Source organism: Microtus pennsylvanicus, chromosome 2, assembly GCF_037038515.1.
Source record: "Microtus pennsylvanicus isolate mMicPen1 chromosome 2, mMicPen1.hap1, whole genome shotgun sequence".
In the NCBI taxonomy this organism is placed as follows: Eukaryota; Metazoa; Chordata; class Mammalia; order Rodentia; family Cricetidae; genus Microtus; species Microtus pennsylvanicus.
In genome coordinates, this window is record NC_134580.1 from 85,570,637 (window position 1) to 85,595,806 (window position 25,170).

Genomic DNA, 25,170 nt, shown 5'->3' on the forward strand with positions numbered 1-25,170 from the left:
AAAAACCCAGAGGCATACACTGGTTCAAGCTGAAGATGAGCAAAAGGCCGCTAGAGCAGTCCTACCTCTACCAAGGCTGGACGACTGCAAGGTGAGCCCTGAGCCTCTGTCTCCTCCCTTCTTATAGTCCCCTTTAGTGTTGAGTTTAAACTCCCCAGTACTGGGATGACAGGTATGAGCCACCACCACCTGGATCTGTTTCTGCGTTGATCTTGTGTAGCCCAGGGTGGCTTTGAACTAACAGAAATCCATCTACCTCTGTCTCCCAAATCCTGGGATTAAAGTTGTCTGCCACCACTACCTGGCCTCTAGTGACTTAGTTTTTCTCTCTGATCTCCAGGCTCGCTTTATTTATTAAGACCTAATGATATACCACTATAAAACAATATAGTCCTAATATAGTCCTGTCTGGGATGTCAGGAGCAGGCAGATACTGGGCAGCTGAGCCAGGGCCCCGCCACCCAAACACAACAGTTCCTTTTGCCACCCTGGCAAAAAATGAATCCCCAGTCACAGCTTTGGGTTAAACCTGTTAACGACAAAGTAGCTGTCAGTTAAAATGTGATTATTTTTATTGCTTTTTCTTAAATTCTGAACACCGGCGGCCTCTAATACCACCTTCCCTGGAGGTACGTTTTATGAGGTGTCTTTTCGCGTTTCTGTCGGCCGTGTCTTCTCCCCACCAATGCCTGTTTATGGGCGCTCATCACTGTCCACTTGCTTTCTTCTGGGCTGGCTTCTTGTTTTCAGCTTACGTCTGGAAGGCCTCTTGTTTATTGTATACATGCTGGTAGCGGCTGTACCAGGGGTCTTTAGGAGTTCTTATTTGATTGCTTAGCCCCTGAAAGTCATAGCCAACTTTCAGGGACTCCCCCACATCGAGTTCCTTCCCGCTCCGCACATGCAGCATGCCCCTCCCAACTCTCTGCTTTATAAACCCTGTTTTTGATTATTTATAGAACCTTCTTAGGAGAGCTCACTTATCCCTAATGATGGTCGAATAGTTCTTTCTAACTTAACACAGTGACCAGACATCTGTAGAAGCCATCCTGTGACTGAAACAGAATCATTTGCCTGTGTTTCACTCTGCTGGACAATGGTGAGCCCCTAACGGGGGCTCCTCAAACACCTGATGTACACAGATGTTTGTTGAATCACTGAAGTAATGAACATAAAGTATAAGACTTTTCGTCCTGTACTTTAGCCCAAACATTAAAATCGCATAAACGTACTTCCAGCCATTGTCTTCCTTCCCCTCTCTGTTCTTCTCCTAAAATCTTTCCTAGCATCCAGTTCCTTGTTGCTAGTGACTGGCATATTGTGCAGAAGTATTTAAGAAGCGTTTGCTTCTGCTGCTCCTGTTTGCCTTCTGACACAATAAATTGTGAATACAAGGGTATGTGGTCTATTCTTACAGCCGAAAGTTCATACATAGTAATAGAGTGTCATATGGTCAGAGAGCCCCTCTAACACAGTTCCAATCCCATGAACCTCGAATAGGGCTTTTCTTTGGCTTGGATTATCACTGAATACGTCTGAGCTTCAGTTCTTCTAAGACCAAGAGGGAGAATGCAAATGTGTCCAGGACAGTTTTGGGAATGTTCCGTTTGTAGGAGCATTGTGTGAAGAATGGTTTTAGCTGTGAGTCTGTAACCAGCATCTCAGCTGTACGCACAGATCGATTTTGCTCCATTCCAAAGACCATGTTCCCTTTCCTGTGAGCTTGCTGTTGGTACAACAGGAAAAGCCCTCAGAGCCTCAGCTTTTATCCTCATCTATGTCTTTCGTGTGTTCATACTTATAGTTTAGAAAGCAGAGATTGTGGTAGGAAGGAAACAACACCTGTGAAGAGACGTAACCGCATGAATCTTAATTTGAGTCCTCATGGAACGTTTTCTTTTTCTGCTCTTCTTCTAACACAGGCACACGCACTTGCACACACACACACACAAATACCTTCTGCAGAAAAAACCATCAGTGCTGTTTTGTAACAGTTCCTTAACAAAGTATAAACAACTTTCACGTCAAGCAGGATGCCTTGAATATCTTCCCCGAAGAATACTTTGGTGTTAAGATACATGTATGTTAATTTTAGAAGTCCAAATATGTGAACATGCACAAAGTTGAAAATACATGTGTCTCTGCAGTCCCATCTCCAGAATAATTAATAGTTGGCAGACATCATCTTGGAAATGTTTCTACTTTCATTTCTGTTTTGAACACCCTTAGTAATAAGACATCTACGTTCTCTGAGGACTTTAACGACAATTAAAAAAAAAGCTTCACAGGGCTGTACATGTTAATTTGTAACTTAAAAATCAGCCTGCCATGCTGTGCTTGCGGCAGTGTGGCGCTCTGCTCTGTCATTTGTTAGTCCCATCTCTACCACTGGACACCTAAGGTGTCCCCAGGCTTTCGTTACCATGGGCACTGTCCTGGTGAGCATCCTTCTTGCTCTGCCCTGCAAACATCATGAATTACATTTGTAGGGTTTATTCCTAGGCATAGAATGGCTCCTTCCAATGACATATATTGTTAAGAAAAGCGCTTTTATTGTGTGGTACCATGTTTCCCGTGTGAAAGACTGCTGTGTCTCTTTAATATTCTTGGTATCTGAGAATCTGTGGCACGTGATTTTGAATGACCTTATTGGAAGCAAATCTTCAGCCTTTAAGTGCTTTTAGAAAGTGATTGCACATTATTTTTGTTTCTAATTTTGAAAGCTTAGGTGGTTGTACTTGGAATTTTCTTTGGGCTTCCAACCAGCTCCCAAATAAAGACATGGAGACTTATTAATTATGAATGCTCGGCCTTAGGTTAGACTTGTCCCACTAGCTCCTTTAACTTAATTGAATTGGTTTCTATTTATCTCCATTTTGCCTCAGGGGCGTTTTACCTTCCTTTCATTCTGTGTGTCCTACTTTCCTGCTTCCTCCGTGTCTGTCTGGTCCCTGGCATGCTCCTGGTTGTTTTTTTTTTTTTTCTCTTTCTTCCTTCAGTCCTAAATTTCTCCTCCTACTTACTCTCCCTTCCCAGAAGTTCCACCTATACCTCCTTCCTGGCTATTGTCTTTTCAACTTTTTATTAGATCAGTCAGGTGTCTTAGGCAGACAAGGTGAAACAGCAACACATCTTTACATAATTCAATAAATGCAACACATTTCTACATAGTTAACAAATGCAACACATCTTTGCATAAACAAATGTAACACATCTTTGCATAGTTAACAAATGCAACACATCTTTGCATAAACAAATGCAACACATCTTTGCATAGTTAACAAATGCAACACATCTTTGCATAGTTAACAAATGCAACACATCTTTGCATAGTTAAACAACTATTCCACAGCAGGTCTTTGCTTTTAAAAGGTAAAAAAAAATGATACAGAAAAAAAAATTGAGATTGACAGTACATCCCATAGCCCACACATAACTAGGCTGTACATACTGTGTTGTAGCATGTGTGTATCTAGTGTTGTCATATAGAGATAGTATGCTATCGGGAACAATGTGAGTACTGAGTGCAATCTGCTGTGTTTAAATTCTGCTTTAACCTTGTTAATCATGTGATCTTCGGTCCATTCATCTGTGAAAGGAGAAATATTACTAGTTAGCAGGGCTGAACACAAGGATTGTTATGAGATTAAATGAGATAAAGCATGCCCAACACATTGAGGTAGTGTCCTAGCTTGCCATCTGTTGCTGTGGTCAAACATTCTTACCAATGGCAACATGAGGACAGGGTTTATTTGTGACACGTTGCTGAGGGAGGTCAGGCAAAGCTAGAGGCAGGAACTGATACAGAGGCCACGAAGGAACGCTGCTCACTGGCTTGTTCTTTGTGCTCTGCCTGCTTCTTTCTACAACCTAGAACCCCCTTCTCAGGGGTGGTGCCTCCTGCAGTGGCCTGGGCCCTCCCACATCAATCATTAACTAAGAAACTACCTCATAGATTTACCTACAGGCCAATCTGATAGAGGCACTTTCTCAATTGAAGTTCCCTCTTCCCAGATGACTCCAGCTATGTCAAGTTGATAAACAAACCAGGTAGAAAATGATGAAGAAAGTGACCTGCCACTTCAGTGTTTCCAAAATGCATCTCATATCCTTCCTACCTTATTGCTATATCTTTCCTGTTCCTTGGGAGGGCATAAGAGGAGAGGAGTTGAGGACAACAGGATTTAGGAGGAAGTGAAGTTGTAGTCCCTGTGCTACACGGCCACTGGCTCACTTCCCCTTCTGTAGGACAGAGAAACAGTGAGTTCTCTGGTTCTGCCTGCCCATCAGAGACCTGCTACCGCCTACTCTGTAAGCATGTCACAACAGACACACATGGCATCCCAGGTTCTGGCTGATTTCTGACCCCCTGGTAGAGGGGTCCCCTCTCCATCTCCTACCATCTCTCTGCCATTCCTTATCTTTTTCTCATCACTTGCTCTCCCCTCCATGGTCCCCTTTTCTCCTTCCAGAATGACCCTTACAATTCCAGCACACCAGACTTCAGCCAGGTTCTCAGGCACAGGGTTTAATTTATGTCTAGAGTCTTTGTATGCTTCCAGGGCATGATGTGGTTGTTTAAGGCTTTTGAGTAGTTTTAGACAGCTGGAATTGTTAGGAAGTGGAGTTGGTGGACCGAGCAGGTTGCAGTCGGCCATTGTGAGGGAAAATCTGGCAAAGTGAGGTCTGCTCACTAGGGAGGTGCTTGGCACATGCCAAAGAGGAGAGCCCAGCGTGAATGAGGTGTGCAGCCTCGTAAAAGTATCCAATCACAGTAGACCTGATAGAGAAGTATAAAGAGGCATTTCTAAGATGGGACATGGGTGCTTCTCCCTGTGATTTCCAGAGGAAGCTGGGCCAGAGTCCCATAAATCTGGTCCTTATGTGGGGTGTTTAATACCTACAACACTTCTTACTGTTTACTCAAAAATATAGTATTGGTCATGCTATCTTTTTCAGTTTTTGATTCATATTTGTTTTTTCTAGTTACACGCCTAGAGTTATAATTTAATATTTCAAGCGGTTTAGGCTTATATCATGTGTGTGTGTGTATGTTGGACTGTATAGCTGCATGTTTATAACATATGTGCACATGCTCTACAGATCTGAATCTGACACCGAGTGTTCTTCTCGGTCACTATTCACTGAAGCAGAACCTGGAGCTCATCAGTTTTTGACTGGTCTGACTAGCCAGCTTGTCCTGGATCTTCCTGGTCTCCAAGTCCCAGCGCCACCTTGCCTGTCTAACTTTATTTGGGTTCTTGGGAGCTGACCTCCAATTCTCATTCTTGAACAGTGCTGTAGTTTCGCTTCCTGTTACTGTGGCAAGATACCCTCTGCCTAGGGAATGGCACCACCCACAGTAGGCTAGGTCCTCCCACTCATCAAGTCCGCCCTCCACAGCCTTACGCACAGGCACTAATCTATTTCCCCAACCCCTCATTGCGGGCCCCTTCCCAGGTGATTCTAGATCACAGTTAATACTAACATACTGAGCAAGTGCTTTTTCCACTGAGCTCTCAGGTCAGTCTAGTTTGTTGATGTTTTGTTTTTTCATTGTCTGAAAATCTAGTGTTTCATCAGGTTCTCATGATCAGCCTACATAGTCTATCCTGTGGTCATCATACATCTTGTATCACTGTCTGTAATAATATCAGAAAAGAGGGTTTGCTTAGTCCCAGTAACAATTGATTCATGCTCATTAACTAATTGTCTTTATGCTGAAGAGCCTTTGTTTTAGAAATGAATTATTTTATGATTTTTCTAATTCATATATCGGTGCATTTTCTCAGTAAAGACAAACTTAAAGTGTGGCCCAGGTTGGGTAAAGAATTAAGTTAAATTCCTTGGAAAGAAACTGGAGCTAAACACTTTCTAAAATGAGCGGCTTTGGGTTTCATCCCATTAGACAGGATCCTTGGTGACCCAAGGGCACGGTGACAGGTCTTCTGTGATCCATGTGAACCTGTTCCTCTGTGTTATGGGTAGCCATTTTCTTAAATTACATTAATTATAGTGCCTGTAATTTATATGACAGCTTTTATACAAAGGACTCAAAGTATCTTAGGATATATTAGCTCATTAATGCTCTATAATGGTCCGGGGAGGTTGATGTGAGTAGACAACATTAGCTCTGTCTTACTGACAGATGGATGGAGACTCAGAAGTGGGAGGACAGCCTGGGGTCACACGGCAGCCAGTGCAGGAGCTGGGCAAGAGCCAAAGTTACAGGACTTCTCTTTGTGCTTCTAGCTCTGGACTCTAAAACTCAATGTGTTTTCCCTTCCTGAGAGAGCTGTACTCCGCAGAGCAAGAAACAGACATGTACTCCTCACTACACCGGCTTAAGAGAAAAAGCTAGGTCAGAATTTCCCTTTAAAGGGGTGAGTTATTAATGCATGTTATTATTTTTAAATTGTGTTGTTAGAATAAGAATGAAACTCTTTAGAACTACCAACTTTTCCAAAACCCAACCAACTTCCCCAAACCATTTAATCCAAAATAGAAACATGAGGCCCCCTTCATCCCAATTTCCAATCTTAGAGCAGGGTCCTTGTATCTGGAACATGTAGGGAGAGGCCAGGCACGGTGGCCCGGGCATCTAATCATAACACTCTGGAGACGAAGACAGGAGGATTGTGAATGAAGCCATCCTGGGTTACAAAGTCAGACCTCATTAAGGAAAAGGTAGAGGGGAGAATGAGAGAATGAATGAATAAAAGGGTGTGCCAGGCTTGGTGGCATGAGTCTCTTGTTCCAGAACTCAGGGCATTGAGACAGGAGGATCGTCGTGAGTTCTGGGTTGCATAGAAAAAAAAATCCATTCAAAACTAAGTAAATAGAAAATGAAATAACACAAAGAACATTTAATCCTCAGAAAGGTATTTGCAGGCATTCTAAAAGGGGAGGTCTGGGAGGAGTTGGGGGAGAGGAGGTAAATAAATATTGTATAAAATTCTCAAAGAACTAATAAAATAATTTAAAGACTGTACTTTGTCTTGTCCCCTAGCTTTTATGGCTGCCAGCACTGTGCCTTGGCAGAATCAGTACTCAGTAAACTGAATAATAAATATTTGTTCATGTTGGTTCCAATACCTAAATACATTCTCATCCTCTTTCTTCAGGGAACTCTGTTCACTCTTTAACATCCACTTCAAAAGTTCCCTCTGTTACAGAACTCTCTCTGGCCTTCCTATGTCTTCTCTTCCCCCATCCTGTGTTCATATCTCAGGTGTACCAACTGTTACAGCTTCTGGATTTCTCTCTCGATGGATGGAGTCACTAGTGAGGTCTTTAGGAATTGATAGCCTTTCCATCAATGCCTACTTTTCTCCGCATCCTTCTTATGCTTCCCTGCGTGAGGGGTGTGGCTTCCCTTTCCAAACTCTTCTCTGTGTGTGAAAGAGAGGTCTTCCCAGACCTGGGTGAAGCTTAAGGACCACCCTTGGGAGATGTCCAGTGTCATGCAAATGTTAGAGATGACTGTCATTTGCTTGTTGGCAGCCCTTCCTATCACTGTCCTACATCAGAGACATTCCAGGATGTGGTGAACTTCTTAGATGAGGACTGAAATCTCATAGCCTTTGCTTTGGCTTTGAACTTGCTGTTGCTGCATAGATCACGTCCATTTCAATCCCCCCCCCCCCCCCCGCCTTCCCCAGTCTGTCTGCCTATTGTTTCCAGGAGTCTTGATTCCATCTGTCCCCTGGGTTTTTGAATGACATTTCTCTGGCCTTTCTGGCTCTGTAGACACTCGGTTCTGCTTCTAGTATATCACTCGACTCCCTGATTCTTGTCATCTCCCCTCCCCACCTTTGACTGATAAATTTTCATTATTGGTTTTACGTGAACCTCTTCAGGGTTCCACGCTGCCTGACCCCTGTGGTCACTTAGTGATTACATGCGCCAGCTGAGGTAATTTATTCACTTTGTTTTGGTGTGAACATGTCCCATGGGGCTTGTAACTGTTGTAATCACTTGACCCTGGTGACTGTTAAATGCTTTAAACACAGTTATTTTAAATTTATAATTGTTTTCATTAAAAATCCCTTCTAGTAACATAACTGACCTTGCTGTCAGCATGGCATTATGTGCAGGAAGAAGAAATGAAAATATTATGATGCACATAATACAGTGGTCATCAGAGATGCGTGGCAAATCATTAGCTTATTCTCCACGTTCTCACTCGGAGTCCTGCAAGGCAGATGAAAGGGAAGGACATAATTACAGCAGTCTCCCTGTAATTCAATACGGCTATTCCCACATGCAGGCCAGGCTAGCAGCCTAGGGACTGGCAAGTGCCGAGGAGTCTGAGGTGAAGTACCCGAAGGGCCCCATGAGGTCAAGCTCATTGCCTGGCTAGACAGTACTTCTCACACTAGTGGGTAGGTCTGATGAATTTTGTTTTTTAATTCACCTTTTTTTTTTAGTTTTCAATCTGAAATATTTTCAAGTGTTATATAAGTTGCAGGAATAATGCAGTGAACACATGTGTCTTCCATGTGGATGTTCCAGTGTTGATGCATTTGCTCCTCTCTCACCCTCCCGTGTTTTCAATTGCTGGATCTTCCTGATGTAAGCAGACATCCGGGCCGTACGTACTTCAGTGAGTTCAAAGAATAGGAGTGTTAATTTGCATGGATTCATCACACTCATCAAAGTCAAGAAATATGAATTGATATAATTCTATTTGCACACCTTTCCAAATATTGATGGCTGTAATGCTAATGTAATTGTGTGCGCGTGTGTGTGCGTGTGTTTGTATCTGTATGTGTGTGGAGGTCAGAGGACAATGGTCCTCATTGTCCCCCTTGAGACGGGATCTCTCTTGTTCACTGCTGCATATTCCAGGGGAGCTGGCCGTGCCCATCTGGAGCTTCTGCTTCTGCTCCCGTCTCACCACAGGACGCCGAGATTAAAAGCTGGCACTGCCATGCCCCACTTTACTTTGCTTCTGATGATTTCAACTCGGGTCCTCGTGCTACTGAACCAACTCTCCAGCTCCAACACTGTTCTTTATAGTAACTTCGTTTTTATTTGCTGTGTCAGGATCCAGTTCAGAACCACAAATTGCAATTGGCTCTAAAAATCCAGCTAAACCAAGTAACAGTTTCTCACCTTCTTTTCTTAAGGAAAAAGCTGGTATAATGGAAACCTTATCCTATGAAAGTGTTTTAGAGTTTAAAATAATAGGTTTAAGTATTTCTGGGTAGTAAACGACAAGGAAAGGATACTGGTGGTTATTTTATAAATATACTTATTTCATTTGCGCCTCCTAAATATCAAGTCATTCTTGATGAGTAGCGACAATGGGAACAGTTTCGAGAGGTGACTGTGTTCTGGGTCTGAGACACAGTGTGCTCCCAACTCTGCACTTTGTAGTATACAGGAAGGATGCGGGTGGGACTCTAGGCTCTGAGGACCGGAATGGAAAGCGGCCACACTTGTCTCATTTCTAGCATTTGCTTTGCACTGGCAAAGACTAGAAAAACGTGGGTGTAGTTCAGTTACCTGTCCTTTTTGACTCCTAAAGATGAAAAGCCTTTTTTTTTAAATTAAAACTTTACTGTGAAGAACTTGCAGACCAGGAAAAAATCACAGCAAGGTTAGCTAGACCCCAAGTCTACACATCTCAGTGAACTTCTGTCCAGGTAGAACAGCCACACCGAAGCTCCGGAGCTTCACCCTGGGTCACACATGATTAGTGAGAATCCCTGAGGGACATTCAGAACTCTACTCAGATGGGGGAAGTTTGGCTCAGAATACACAATTGCATTCTTGTATTTGTTTTTACTTATTTTTCTTTTCTTTTTGTTCCGTGAGTAAGCAAAAGAAGCCGAGGTAGTTTTGCATGTTAGTTTAAAATGATCTGCTGTTTTCCTAGTATGTTATTCGTGGTCAGGGATGCTGGTCGTCTAGAAATCCCTTTTGTGCAGAGTGCAAAGGGTCACTCCGCAGGCCCTGTGGACCCATACTTAGTTTGTGGCAGACAGTATCACTAATGCCACAATGCCGAGAACTCTAGTCTTCTCTGTTGATAGATGCATGCTCAATGAATATGCATTTTGTTTGCTGGTCTGTGCCACCACATTTTCTTGCCTCTGCTTGGTGAGTGTTTTTGTGCCGGCATTTGCTCTTCTCATCCTCCTACCTTTTGTGTGTCATGTTCATGTGTAGTGTTTTGAAGCAAAGGATATTTAAAGCATTTGGGTTTTAGTAGCCTATAAAACATGCATACTTATAAATATATGAATTTCCTCAATCAAAATGTCTTTAAATTTAGATATTCAGGTGATTTTTTTAATGATGTGCCAGAAAAGAATATCATTTTGTGGGAAATAAATGTTGGCGTTGGTCATATTGCTTGCATGCCTCAGCTTTGTTTACATTTGCAGCCTGTATTAGAACAGCGTTTGCTGCATCCAGAGTAAATAATTAAGCAACTATCACATGCATTATTGATCTACCAGACTGAGATGTTATTGTGACAAATTTCATATGCATTATGAAACTGAAGCAAACTTTTTCCCACAGGGTTTTTTAACTCTGCTCAAATTTCGGAATTAGGGAACAAAACCGACCATCCAAAAACACAGCAGACAAAGAAAAAAAATTGCATTTCTCTCTTGTCTAGGTAAACTGTGATGTCTTTCTTCTCCTGGTCACGTGCGTGGCTCTCAGTTAACTTTTGCGCTTCTCTTCTCGGTTTGGGAATAGGGGAGACGGTTGCTCTCCCTTGTTTTGAAGATACTGTAAAGCAGAGGACCTCTGAGCTGGGAGACCTCTGTAAAATGTCAAGAGTGAAATGGTCTTGGTTCTATTTCCTGACTCTGTTGATGGCATCATTCAGTTGCCTGGGATTCAGAGTGTACAGAGCTCTGGGCTCTTATTTCCCTCTGTCGCTTGAATTTGCAGCTGACAGCCAGCCAGCCACTGGCTCAGACAGTACTTGTGCTGGTGACGGCATGGGTAACGGTGGTAGTTCCCTTTCAGGAGCTAAAGAGCTTAGCCAGTTAGCACTGCAACTAGAGCAGGAAGCCCTGTGAATAATAACCACATAATAACGGGACTTGAACCTGAGGTGCATGCCGTGGCATGCAAACTTCACCTGTGAATGTGGATACAGTGTTTAAAGTTTAGTCCTGTCTTCCTTCGGCTTATCGTGTTTGCCATTTTGCTCTTTGGGTTTATTTCTTGGTTAGTGGGGCTGCAAAGATACCTATGAAACAATCAGATGGCGAAATCCTTTACTTTTAGAATTTTTAAGTCATTACAACCATACTATGTTATTATGCAACCAAGTTCATCTAGTATAAACCAGTATGGAGAGAGTTGTCAGGGGTCTGTGGCAACTGTACAGGGAGTGGCCTTGCACAGGTGGCTACTAGGGATGATTGCCGGCTCTCCACAGTTTGAACACTGTTACTGGATGCTGGGAAGCAATCAGAGTGTCTGCTGACAGTCATCTAATAGTGTAGATTAGATCCAGAAAGGTCCCTTGTATGGGTCTTTCTAGTTTTTCTCCGTGCAGCTCCTTATTGTTGGCCATTATCACCTCAGTTTGCAGATGTAAGCTTTCAACTTGGCCTTGCCTGGGCTGCAGTTCAGGGATGGTGAGCATGAATTTACTGCTCACAAGTCATCTGTATGAGCATGTCTTTGACTCTTTTTATAAGACACGATGAAGTTCAGACTGCATTCACAATGCAGTAGTGTAAATTGTCAAGATGGAGCTTACAGACTGGTGACGGGGCTTGGTGTGTGAATCTATACTTCCTGCCATTCTGACAACCTAAGTTACATCCCTGGGACCCACATGCCAGAAGGAAAATATTGATTCTCAAAAGATGTCCAGTTGCCCTCTGACTACACACACACACACACACACACACACACACACACACACACACACTTTTCTCTTCACCACAAATAAATAAATGAATACGAAAAGATATAGAGTAGCATACATGCTTATTAGGAAGGGTCACGGGGCTGGAGAGATGGCTCTGCAGTTATGAGTGCTGACAGCTCTTCAAAAGGACCCAGGTTCAATTCCCAGCTCCCATATGACAGCTAAGAGCTGTCTGTAACTCCAGGATCTGACATCCTCACACAGACATTCGTGCCAGCAAAACACCAATGCAAATAAAATAAAAATAAATAAATTTTTAAAAAAAGAAGAGTCATGCTTCTCAGTAATAGCTCAGATATGGTTTCCCTTGGGCATATGTGGAGCCTTCCTCTCCTTTTACAGGAGGAGGAAAGAAGAAGAAACTTGCCTTGGATGTCCTTGCCTTCCTTTCTTATTTCTTATTTTTATCAGAGGTGGAGATTCAGGACTGATATTGCCCGTGTCCTTAGATAAAGGTCTTTCCTTTCTCATCAATAATCTTTCCATCACCTACAGAGTGTGAAAAACCTGCCAACTGGGCAAGGGCACACCCCAGACATGCAGGTTCATCTTCCAGCAGGGCTCCTGTCACTTTTAGACTTGGAAAATCTGGAGTTTCTGCTGTAACTGCTTCATTGAACATCAAGCATGCAGTGCACAGCATCCATCTTCAACGTCGAGCATCTCTCCTCCGTGCTACTCTAGCCCCTGTGTGTGTTTGCCTCTATCCTTTTAGGGGAAAAAAAGTGCTTATGGTATTAGGAAAATATGTCTGGTATTCATAATACTGTTTCCTTGTGCCCTAGTGTGAAATACAGATACACACCAACTAACAATGGCTATAAAAATGAAATCTTTCACAGAATCACCCCTCCCTCCCCACACAGCAGGAATAATGCTTTGGGGGTTGGAGATGAGCTATCTTAATGATAAGGTAGGAGGGGAGGCAGTAAGGGGTGGGTCATAGCAGCTCAAGAAGTGGGGAGGGGCACGCGCTGCAAATTTTAGTATAATGCATAATGTTGGAAGACATCTTACCCCATCATAAAGATTAGCAGGCTGTGTAATTCAATTTAAAATTGGTTGGCGTGTCCTGACTATTACAAAGCTCTTCTTTTTTTGTTTTATCATCATCGCGTTATTTTATGTCTTACCCCAGTAGAGAATGGAGCATATAGTGAAATCAGACAGAATTCCCTGCCAGTGGTCCCACCTCTTGGAGAAATTGTTGATGAGTGGAAGAGATTACCTTAAAATGAGTTAAGAAAATGCTTGCTCAATTGAATGCTTCCTTGTTTTATTTTTCCCTTTCTCTCTTTTTTTAAATGTAAAATGAATTTCTTCTGGGCAAGCAACTGTTAAGACTGAAATTCTTTTAAAAAGCATTTGCTGGACACAGGGCTTGGTTCTCACAATTCCAGCGTTAGCAATTATCTCCAGTAGAGTTGGCATTGCTGTGCTATTGCAAACCCAAAATGCAGTAACTTATGTTAATACAAAAATGACAGACCCATGTCTGATGGCTGTTACCCATACTGGGGGTTAATAAATGTGCTTAGGATTGCTATCTTGATTTTCTTTATTACAAGAAAAATGGGCTGCTTCCTAAACAGTGTCTCCTGCTTCTTGCGAGCAGCCTCAGAGACTCGCTAGCCAACCGTTTTGGTTCTAGTGTCTCATGAGCTCTTCTCAGTTAGGCATTCTTATTAGAGAAATGCCAAGCCTGTTGGCCAAATTAGCATGTGAACTCGTGTACACGCACGCGTGCGCGCGCGCACACACACACACACACACACTCACCACACACACACACACACACACACACACACACACACACACACGCTTGCTTAAATGAAATTCAGCAAATAGTGGTAACGAGCCTGGATGCAAGAGAAGAGGATTCTGAATATGAGCAGGCACCGCTTGCTTCTCACATCCTCATCTCCCTTTTATAGGAGGGGGAGATCTGAACCCATTTTCTTCATGTTCAGAGATGGCTTCAGAGGAACAATGCAGAGTTCATGCCATTGGCTAACTCTGACTCTCTTTGTTGAGAAGTAACCTTGTGTCTATCCAGAATCAGTGGAAGAGATGTTATGATTGATTAGTAATGTGTGCCACGCTGTAGGACAGGGGCATGACTATTCACATGCTGTATCTTTACTAGTTCTGGCTTCGTGGCATTCATCTTAGGTCATGTGATGTTAATGGTCTCTGACTGTGATAGGAAGTAGACAAGCTTAAAAGGTATGTTGGCTTTTTGAAAATTTTTTTCTACTGTTTATGGAGAGTCTACAATGTCAAAGTCCTTATCAGAAGGTTCCTGAAGTAGCTGCACTTTTGGCTTGGTGATACTGTTAAATCTCCTTTACATAGTAGGGTGTTCATGCATATTGTATTCTGTGTCTGTTGGTGGTGGTTCTCAGCATGTCTATGAGGTAACCCAAGGCTAGTGGATAAGTAAGGCTTGCAAGAAAATGAGAAAAAAAAATGCAGCTTCTCTGATATAATACAGGAAGCAGATTATCTTTGGTTTATGATTTTAAATATTTAAATAATTAAGGTTGTAACCAGTCTGATGGTAACTGACTTCGAAAGTGCTTTGAATCCCTGTTTAGTCAGGCAGCAGGAGATCCGGAAAACTAGTCAATTTAATTTACCTGGTTAGATTTTTCCACAGCTGAGGCAGCTCAGTTTTCTGTGGCTACTAGCTCAACCCCCCTAACCTTTTCTATTCATGACAGTCTTTCAGGCAAGTGGTTCAAAATTCTGACTTCTTGAGACTAGTTTATATTTGTAAATCACACCATCTACTCTGGAGTCCTAAAAATGGAGCTGTAATGGGATTTCCTCAGCTAGTTCACTCCCTTGGTCACGACCACGTGATCTCTCGAGTTAGTGAGGCATTCTGCAGTCGCTGGTTGGCATTCACCAGACCATTCTCTGCCATACTCTTCTCCATGACCTCTTGCCTTGTCCACAGATGGCAGCTGTGACTTTAAAAGGTTATTATTGAGATTCGTCAGGGTGGTGTGTAAAGAGTTTTTGGGTGGTACCTGGTGGAGGGTAGCTGTTGTATGTGTTGGCTCTTAACCTCACAGTTGCCATCCTCACTTGATTTCATTTACACAGACTCTTAATATCTTGCCAGAGGCAGAGAATCTAACCAGGCTTTTACAGTAAAGACTTAGAAGATAGACAAAGAAGTGTTTGATTGAAATACATTGAGTATATGGAAGTATAAGCATAAGTCGGGTAGGAGGCTTTGACGTAAGCAATATGAGATGTGTTGTCCCACAGAGCAAATCTGCAAAGGATTTTGAGGGTCTGGCAAGTCAGGGTTTCAGTGTTATTCATGGAAATTGGGTTATTTCTTTCAGTTTTTCTCACCTCTCCTCATGTACCAAAGGATGGAGAGTGATTGACAATCTCCCTGTATAGTCTAACATGAAAAGTGTTTGGTGGAAGAAGAGTCATTCCCTTTCATAGACTTCTTTGTGTAAGTGATGAATGTCTCCAGATCCTCCCTTCAGTAGACTTGCCCTGTGTCTCCTTGGACGGATGCCACGTGTACTCTTTAAACAGCCACAGGTAACGGAAGTAGACATCATGACTAATCACGATCTACCTTTCCTGGATCTGTGGCTTTCCAGAAGGAGATGCAAACAGGGTCAAAACTAGGAGGGCTGCGGTGTTATGGATCACAGTAGCTGTGAGCAGTGCGTTCATTTGTCTATAAATGCCGCTGTGTAACATCTTTAGGAGAGCAGTAGCCTACTGTTTTCCTAAAATGGAGCTCTCTTGGTGTAACTTCCTCTAAATATATTATTGTAGCGTGGCATGGCTTGGCCATTGCAGCCTTGAGTGACATTTTAAGACATATACCTGATTACCATACTCTCTCTCTCTCTCTTTCTTGCATCTACGTATTTGTTGTATGCATGCTTGTGTGTGCATTCCATGCATGTGGAAGTCAGAAGGCATCTTTTGGGAGTTGGTTCTTTCCTTCCACCTCATGGATTCAGAAGATGGAACTCAGGTTTCAGACTTGGCAGGAAGAGCCTTTTACCAGCTGAGCCATTTTGCCAGCCCTTTCTCTCTTATTCTTCCCCCCTTTCCTTTCTATCTTTTCTTCTTTTCTTCTGTTTTACCTCTTGCCAGTTCTATAGGATCCTTCTGATAGACACTAGGTGAGGTTTTTCCACCACAAATGAATCCAGAGGAAAGATTTTAGGATATGTTGTAAGGCTGGCCTCCAAAGATCTGAGAGGGAGAGCCCATCTTTGAGCATCATTATATGGTTTTCTTGTTTGAGATGCTTCACCTGCCATCTTTTGCCAACCTGACCCTGGCATGTTGAGATTCCTGAAGGCCCCCTAGGAGGCATCCTTTTAATAATTCAAGTTAATCTGTTTGTTGCCATTACTGATCATCAAGTGATGAAAGCCGGGTTTCTTTGGGACCAGAACCCACTGATACAGAGTGATAAGCATCCCTTGTTGGGCTTCCTGGAAGAGAGAGCAGCGCCCCGGCTTATGTCTCCGGTCTTTTCTAGCTTTGTGAACCCACTCTCTTTGGAGCTGGACTGTGCAGTGCTGACTAGACTGGCCTCTGCCTAGGGTCAGACTGAACATGGGACAGGAGGTTTCTCTCCCAGCCCCTTACCAGCTCCTCACTTTTAGCCATAGAGATCATATCTGATTCCTGGAGAAACTGGAAGTGGGGATAGACAATGTTTTCCCTTAAGGTCATGGCCCACTCTGGCCTGGAAAATCAGAATCTCCTCAGCTGGAAACTGGAATCTGACCTGAAAGGGGAAGGAAGGGGGAGAAGAAAAGATTCTTTACATAATTCTGCAGAGCAGCAGATCGAGGAGGAACTGGATGAAGAGGCTGTGGATCGCTGGCCATACAGTGACTTAAAGGTTTGTACGGTTCAGCTCCCAGGGTAGTGCTTTTTCAACTGTGTTCCGAGGACTTTAAGAGAGAGGAATGGGTGCCTACCTCAGGCCAGAACCCCACCCATTTTCCTATCTGCAACCTGTCTTCAACCACAGCAAACTTTGTTTTCTTTAAGTTTCCTAGTGAATTTTTCTTTGAAGGAAAATTTCCCAGAATCCTCTCATGTGTTCCACCATCCTAAAACAAAAATGATCTGGGGCAAGACACAGGCTTGAACAACTTCTAAGTTCTGTTACCATGTCGTCTTTGAACTAAGAGAAGAGTTCGATCAAGGCCCCCCAAGTATCTGGGCTTTCAGGAACTGGCTGGGGAAAGTCTCTGGTGGACAAGTGGAATGACCGTGGACATGAGCCGGGGAGTAGCCTCAGGAGCACCTGAGGACCCAGCGTCGGCACTGACCTCACAGGGCTGGGCTTGCTGCACATCAGATGGTCTCTTCAGCCAGTGTTATGACAGCCTCGAAGGTAGAACTTGAGTTAGTGTTGCTGAAGGGATTCAGGCCCTCCCTGGACTACCCCCACAGGGACTGCTCAGCCTTCCCATGGGTATTCTGTTTCCTCACCCTTGTCTCAATAGCAGAGCTTCTCTGGGCTGTCTTCACAGAGGCAGAGAGCTAAATAAACTCATTTTTAGAACACATTTGAATACAAGGGCTGGCTTTTCAAATCCAGTCAGCGAGCCAGAGAAGAGTGCTGTATCTCAGGGTTTTTATGAAACCAGATCTTGAAGAGCTGAATGCTTGAGATACTATTTTAACATCTCTTCGGTGTGTGGACAGATGGGGGTGTGCTTCCCGCCCCTTTACGTTGTGCTGAACAGAACTGGGAATGTCAGTCTCGTGTGAATCTCTACTGAAAGGGTGAGCAGACAAAAGAAAATATGTTGATTGATTTCCTTCAAAGGGTTCTTACTCGACTGCCATATCTCAGTAATTTCCCCCATATGCTCGTTTATATAACTTGATGGCTTCTTTCCTCTCAGATAGATAGAAGATGATTTGTTCACTTCTCTGGGTGTCTGCTGGTCCCACCTGAGCTTAAGTCCATTGAGGGCAGGCATACTTTTCTGTTTTCCACAACATTCTTCCAGCTATCACGCAGCACAGCCTGTCAAATCCTAAAACCCCAGGAAATGTTAGGTGAATGTTGTAGGAAGATTGAGATTGTTCCTTAGACACACAGAGACCCTGTTTAATTATGAAACCTCGTCTTGACTTTCATGAAGGTCAGGCAGCTCGTTGGATTTAATGGGATCTGCTTAGATTTCCTTCCTACAAAGTGGCTAGATTTGAAAAGTAGGTACAAATCTGACTTGCAGGAGCCTTTGCATAAACTAAATAGAAATAAGATTAAAGAAAAGCAGGGGTCGGGAGATGGGCGCTTACTGCCCAAAAATGCTGGCTTGGATCCTAGCATCATGTAAGAGGCAGGCTGCAATCTCACGGCTGATGCAGAGCTGTATGGATCCTGAGGCTTCCAGGCCAATCATTCTAGCCAACCAGTGAGCTCAAGGTTCGTTGAGAGACTCTGGCTCCGAAAATAAGGTGGAGAATGTCATAGCAACACAGCAATGCTACCTTGCGGCCTTCACTCACAGACACACACGTGCAGGTAAGCATGCCCATTACATAGGAACACAGCAATGCTGCCCTGAGGCCTCCACACACACAGGCATGCAGGTAAGCATACCCCTGCATAGGAACACAGCAATGCTGCCCTGAGGCCTCCACACACACAGGCACGCAGGTAAGCATACCCCCGCATAGGAACACAGCAATGCTGCCCTGAGGCCTCCACACACACAGGCACACAGGTAAGCATACCCCCACATAGGAACACAGCAATGCTATTGTTCAAGGAAGAAATGCAGTTCTCTATGAGGAGAATAATCCCAGTTAAAAAACAATAAAGACTGGCGTTTTAGAACTATGAGGAGATGAAACTATCATCACAGTAAGCTGTGTATTCTAAGTTAACAGTCTAGGACAATTTACCTGCCAGACCGTTGACAAACCACTTTCTTATTTGAGAAGAAGTGGGGGTGCCCTATTGGTTGAGTGAATTCGGTGTAGCCCTTTGACTATTGATACATAAAAGAAAAATTGATATCCCAATATTGGTATTCTGAATTGTATTAAGTATGTTTCATGAATTGTATTGGAGGAGAAAGTAAAACTTGGAAGAACCGTGGCTGTCTGAAGGAGGTGGTTTCTGTCACTTTAACTTACTCTGATATAAACTCACAATTAAAATGGCCAAACAGATGCTTTCTATGACAATGGCTAGGAATCGTAACAGAAGGGATTAGAAGAGAAGAGTGGAGAGTGTCAGTCAGGCGTCACCATTGTGACAGACTTGAGGGAAACAAGTTGAAGGAGGGAAGACTTTGGTCCCTGATTTCAGGTCGTTGTCTTACAGCTCCATTACTTTGGGTGAGAGCCAGGTAAAATGTCACGACATTCAGAGCACATGGAGGAGGAAGGTTGTTCCACTCATGTGGCCTAGGCGCATAAGATGAGAAAGGAAGTAGTAGGGACAAGCTATAGCTTTCCGGGACAGGTCCCAGCGAGCCACATCTCCCAGCCATGTCCTACCTCTCAATAACGGCATCTTATTGCGACTTCATTAAGAGATTAGTCCATTATCAGGTCAGTGCCTAGAGGAGCCAGTCCCTCACCAAAGGCCCACCAGTTGGCAACCAAGTCTCTAATGTCTGAGCCTTTAGGAACTAACCTTAGATTCAGATCAAAATGGATAGAGTATCCCCAGCATGAAACCTGAGTTTCCATCGGTATCTGAGAGAACAGATTGTTCTACATACTTTGTTTTTATTTGATGTTACCTACGAAAAGTGATGGGTTTTAGTTTTAGGAATTTACCCTTGTGGTTATAGAATGATGATATTCCTCAGGAAAGCCTCTCAGTTCCTCCAAACAGAATTCTTCTGGTGTGTAACACAAGCCGCAGTAATTACCTAGACTCAAACTGCCCATGCCCCTGTGTGGCTCAGTGGAGGACGAAAGGATTGGTCTGCAGAATCAGGCGCATGCGTGCGCACGCGCGCTCGCACACACACAGAGTTTTAACTGCATCACTGGCTGAACTTAGCGGAGTCAAGTAGCCTTACAAGGTTTCAGCTTCCCATCCCACAGAAGGAAGGACTCTGATGGCTGAGGTCTCTGCCCGTTGGGAACTCAGTCGGCCTGGACTCAGAGCAGAGGAGGTTAGCAGCACCCCGCTGCCCCTTGATTTTTCTCCTGGAAGCAAAAGGAAAGAGGTGGGCCTGCACATAAATTAGTACAGATTCTTTCATCTGACCCAGTGGCTTGGGGGCCTGAGAAGATGCACACACGTGTCCCGGATGGGCCCAGGTAGTGGTTCGTTTATGAAGAGTGGCCTCTATAAAGCCAGCTGTCAAAACAGCAGGGACGTGCCTGAGAAGCCTAGAGGTGAAAACGTTCCAATGAAGAGATGCCATGAAGACAGACACCTCCCTTAAATAAGAAATCCCTACACTGTTAAGTCCATCTATTGATCCCACATCCTGGGAACAAAGGATGGGAGATTTTCTGAATGAATAATATTAAACAGCAGGACCAATTCCCTCTCTCTCAGGATGACAGTGCATTAGTGGTGGGATATGTTATTTCGTTAATTTGCTCATCTGTTCATTGTTCACTCATTCAATAAAGTCCAGTTTTCACTACACTAGCCCCCTTTGCGTCACTCTTACCTTACAAGACATTTTCAGAATCAGATTTGGCTGGGATGCTGACAAGATGGCTGGGTCCATACAAAAGCTTGCTGTACAAAGATGAGGACCTGAGTTCAGATCCCCAGCGCCCATGTAAAAGCTGTGTCAGCATGTGGTGTTCTTGTGATTCTGTCATTGAGTGGGAGGGGCAGAAGTGGAGGACAGCTACCGCGGGCTTTCTGGTCAACCAGCTTATCCAGTCACTGATCTTTGACTAGGATGAGAGACACTGACTAAATAAATAAGATGGAGAGCAATGGAGGGAAGACACTGGCTGCTGACCTCTGATCTCCACTAGTGTGTTCACACACACAACATGGGCATGCACACATACAAACATGTCACACTCACCCCATACACAAACATACACAGAGATTTAACTGGGTATGGTAGCATAAACGTAATCTTAGCTCCTGACAGGCTGAAGCAGAAGGGTGATATGTTAAAGGCCAGCCTGATCTACATGCTTGAGACCCTATTTCAGGGAAAAAAGGGGGGAGGATTTAGTTTCTCAATCACAAATGATTTATATATCTCAGGATACATATATATGTGTGTGTTTGTGTGTGTGTGTGTATAATTACACATGTCATATATAATTGCTGGCATCCTAGAGTGAAATATAAGTAGGATTTTTAATACTTTAAGGCCATGTTGAATACAAAATTGAGGTACAAACCTGTTATATCGGGATGATTTCTAGTCAACATAGAAGTATTTCTTACTTACTCATTCTTCTTTCATAACGTAGATGCTATTCCAGTTGGATGAAAGCCCACTGTGATGTCCTCTTTACAGTCCTTATAGTAATGTTGAGGTACGCAGGGTAAAGGCCTCCTCATGTGAATTTGGGAGATCACAGAAATGAGCCAAAATCTGGGAGACTTTCATACCATCTAAAAAGGGTGTGTAGGAAGAGGGGAGGGATGCATATGGTAAGGGGCAGAAAGTGATATGTATTGTGGTAAACAGTTCAAGACAAAGGCAGGTTGTATTCTCTTTATGTCAAATGTCCACGAGCAGGGACCCTGGCAGGACGAGGGCCACTCTACTTTGTGCTCATTGAACAGAACCAGTGGGAGCTGCTCTCAGTAGACCACACACTTTGCACTGCAGACAACCCTTAAACTATTGTGAATTCTGTAAATCAGAGCTTTAAAGAACACTTATGACAAGGCATGGGCTCCAGAAGACACCGTGGGAACTTATCTCTTTATCTGTTGCTTAAGGCTGCTTGCAGCTGGGTGCTCAAGACACCGGGCAACAGTGAGAACAAATGAAGACAGGGACCTGACGGAGGCCTGCAAAAGCCATATCCTGAACACGCGGAGCCTCAGGAGACATGACAGACTTTTCTAGAAGTACTTTGCCACTTATGAATACACATTGTGTAATTCCGGAAGGGTATTGTGGCATCAGAACGTAGAGTGTATCTAGGACACCTTAGTATGCCAAGGGAACCAAAGTTCATCTCTGGAAGTCTCCTCATTTACTCTGATTGCATGCTGTTCCTCCTTGTAAGTAATTGGTGTCAACTGAGAGATGAGGCGGAGAAACCTGGGAGAGGAAATAAATGCAGTCTCATCTTCCCTATCTTAACACTGCCACCATTGATCAAAATCCCCTCTCCTGCGGGGTTTCCCTGTGAATCTTTTCCTTGCAGTGCTTGAGTTATAAAAAGGGAAAAGTCAATTTTATTGGATCCTAAATTTTACTCAAAGCAACTTCCTGTCCAGAGTGCAGATTATTAAAATTGACGTAGGATGTGTGTGCGAAGTAATATCCCCTTTCGTAGGCCTTTCTCTAAATTTCAAGATACTCTGCAGAGTGGATTAGATTTAAAGGGTATGGGGACTCTGAAAAGAAAATAGAATTGTGTATTGATGCCTTCAGAAATATTATTTGATGGCAATAAAATATTCCCCGAAATTCCCTTTAGAGGGGAGAAAATGGAGTTTGTTTTCCGTAATTGCATTCTCTAGCATTTGCTCTCACACTTTCCAATATAAGTCAATTGCAACCTGTGATTTGGTTTTGCTTATTGGCAAAAGTACCATGTAAATTGATCTGTGATGCATTTAAAGAAGATGCCTTGAAAGTTTGGAAATTGAGATGGCTTTTGCTGATTAGATTCCGAGAGTATTAGGGTTCATTTCTATATTTTAGTCTAATGTAATATTAGCCAAATATGTTCTTTTTCAATTTAGTTTTAATCAAGTTCTAGAAGACCATTTTCATCTAGCCCCAGCGGTGCTGTTAAGGCAGAGATTTTATTTCTACTGTCAGCCCTCCGCTCTGGCTTCTGCAGCCCAGCCCCAACGAAGCCCTGCAAGCTGAAACCCCACATTCACAGGCCCCGGTGTTCTTTCCGCGCACACAAGAACAGCAGTGATTTCAAAAGGAGTTTTTTAAATTTCTATTTGCAAGGTTAAGGAGGAGGGAATTTAAAAAGCTTCTAAAATAGTTATTTCTCTTAAAAGATATGGCCTTTATGCCTCGTGTTATTTTTATTTAATTTGGTCTTCACCGTGCCTAATGATGTAAAATGCAAACACCCGGGATTTGCATTTGTTCCCCTAATTATTCAGTAGAATAATTGCCACTTATTTTATAATCATCGCTGGGAGGAACACCTTCCTCTCACTTGCCTTTGAAAGGCTTTGTGGGGGGAAAAGATCCAACATATTTGTCAGCTCGTCATAGAACCTTGTCATAGGCTCTTCTCTGCTAATAAAGGAATGCACTGAGCCCTGTCTTAAAGGGGCAGCAGGCTGGCTGCTTATCCCACAGGAAGTCACAGAGCGAAGGGAAATGTAGCACAGGACCACGAGAGTAGTCCTTGCCTTTCGTGTATCGGGTATTGTGTCCAGTCTGTGCTGATTTGGCTAATTTCCATGCCCTCTTTGGAGGATAGATCACATAATTTTTCTTCTGGTGGGTAATATTAGGCTAAAGAGCATGCTTTCAATCTGAGATTTGAAGGAAATAAGTGATGGAAGTGGGCAGTTACTCTGGGGTCTGTGTGATTCCAATGCCTGTGCTCTTTCCTCCAAGCTTACAGTCATTCTCTCCCCTCCGCTCAGGGATACAAATACATAGTCGACTGAGATGGCAGTTGACAATGTCTTGACCGATTTGTCTTGGTGCTGGCTCATGAAACCCTGACTTAGATCCACCCCTCTGTAGTGGAAGGAGATAGCTCGGAGGGTCGTGAGAAGGCAATTCATTTTTTTTTTTTGTTGCATGCTCTTCTAAACTGTTGTGAACAAGCCAAGGCTCTTGTCTGTAAGGAAAATTTTGGATGAAATAAAGAGTGGAATCCACTGCTTTTGACTACGGTTGTCCAGACAGATGGTGGCTTATATGACTGAGTGATCTTCAGTCAGACAGGTGCCACTGTAACCAGATAGCACAATAGTTTCGCATGTGCCACACAACATGTGGGCCTGGTGGCAACTTGGAGATATTCAGTTAAGAATAAGGAGGTGTTTAGTCATTGTGTTTATTACCTCATGGTGTCTGCACATGCGTATGAGTGTGGATAGTGTGTGTGTATGTGTGTGTGTAAGTTATGATGTAACAAAGTTATGGTTGAAATAGGAATGCATATAAACAAGAAGTTACTGGGGGGCAAGAACAGCATCTCTGCGATGTCTTTATGGTCTCTAAAATATAGTGAGCACAGTGGTTGCCCTCTCCGGGTTTGGCACTTCTCAGTTATGCCACTCATTATTGGTGAATGGGTTGCTATTCAGTCACGAGAGTACCTTGGGGCAGTAAGGTGATGGGGTAGACTTTTGTCTCTTCTGTGTGGAACAGTTCTTGTGGCATCTCTGGTCCCGTAGCAGTCTCGTTGTGAAGGAGACTGAAGATGAGGAAACTTTCCTGCTGTCTTTGTACGCTCCCCATAATCCCTGACATGGACTGTCCGTCTTTCGCTCAGCATTCTTTCCCTCTCCAGGGAGTCTGGCTTGGCCCTGACATTATTGTAATCTAGTTTTCTGTGTTTAATATTTCTTAGACTTGGGTTCCCATTGCAAGCATGGAAGAAACCCTAATGCATGAGTTTCAGAGGAGAAGGTAGCAGTCTGAACCTGATGTGTGGCTCCATCAGCAAGTGTGAGTATTCACGTGAGAGCTGTCAGGGCTTATGAAAAGTAATGGAGCCTGATGGGGGACAGACTGAGGTCAGAGACAGAGCTTGCCCTGACTGAATGTTTCTGGTGGTTTTGCAGCTGAGGCAAGCAAGTGGAAATGCGGAGCCAAGAGGGATTCCTGGAGGTCTGTGCAGCTATTGCATGCTTAGGCAGTGGACTCCAAGAGCCAAAGTCTTTTCTGGGCCCAAGGGGGCCTCTGTCTTCTTGAGGCTAACAGTGCTCCCTTCTTGGCTTCAGGCTGGACCCGGCCTTCTTTACAGTCCTCACCCAGAGATCACCAAGTGAAGAACTGAGAAGGGAGATCTCCCTAGGCTGTCCCTGGGCCCCATTTCCTCTATCCTCCTAGCCACTGCTGTGATTTTTTTCTCCTTTCATTCTTCTTCCGTTTGGTCAGTTTTCTGTCTTGTCC

At 43.6% G+C, this 25,170-nt stretch overlaps 1 protein-coding gene across 6 annotated transcripts in view; it reads left to right on the top strand.

Annotated features, from left to right (window-relative positions):
• Mpped2 (metallophosphoesterase domain containing 2) overlaps positions 1-25,170 on the top strand; it is a 180,432-nt gene that overhangs the window by 58,326 nt on the left and 96,936 nt on the right. The window contains exon 1 of one of the 6 annotated variants that reach the window (XM_075961663.1): positions 24,627-24,723. The exons of the other annotated variants lie outside the window; for them this stretch is intronic. The gene's annotated coding sequence lies outside the window, so the exon portion shown is untranslated. Of the gene's footprint in view, positions 1-24,626; positions 24,724-25,170 lie in introns of those variants that run through there. 6 annotated transcript variants of the gene reach the window in all.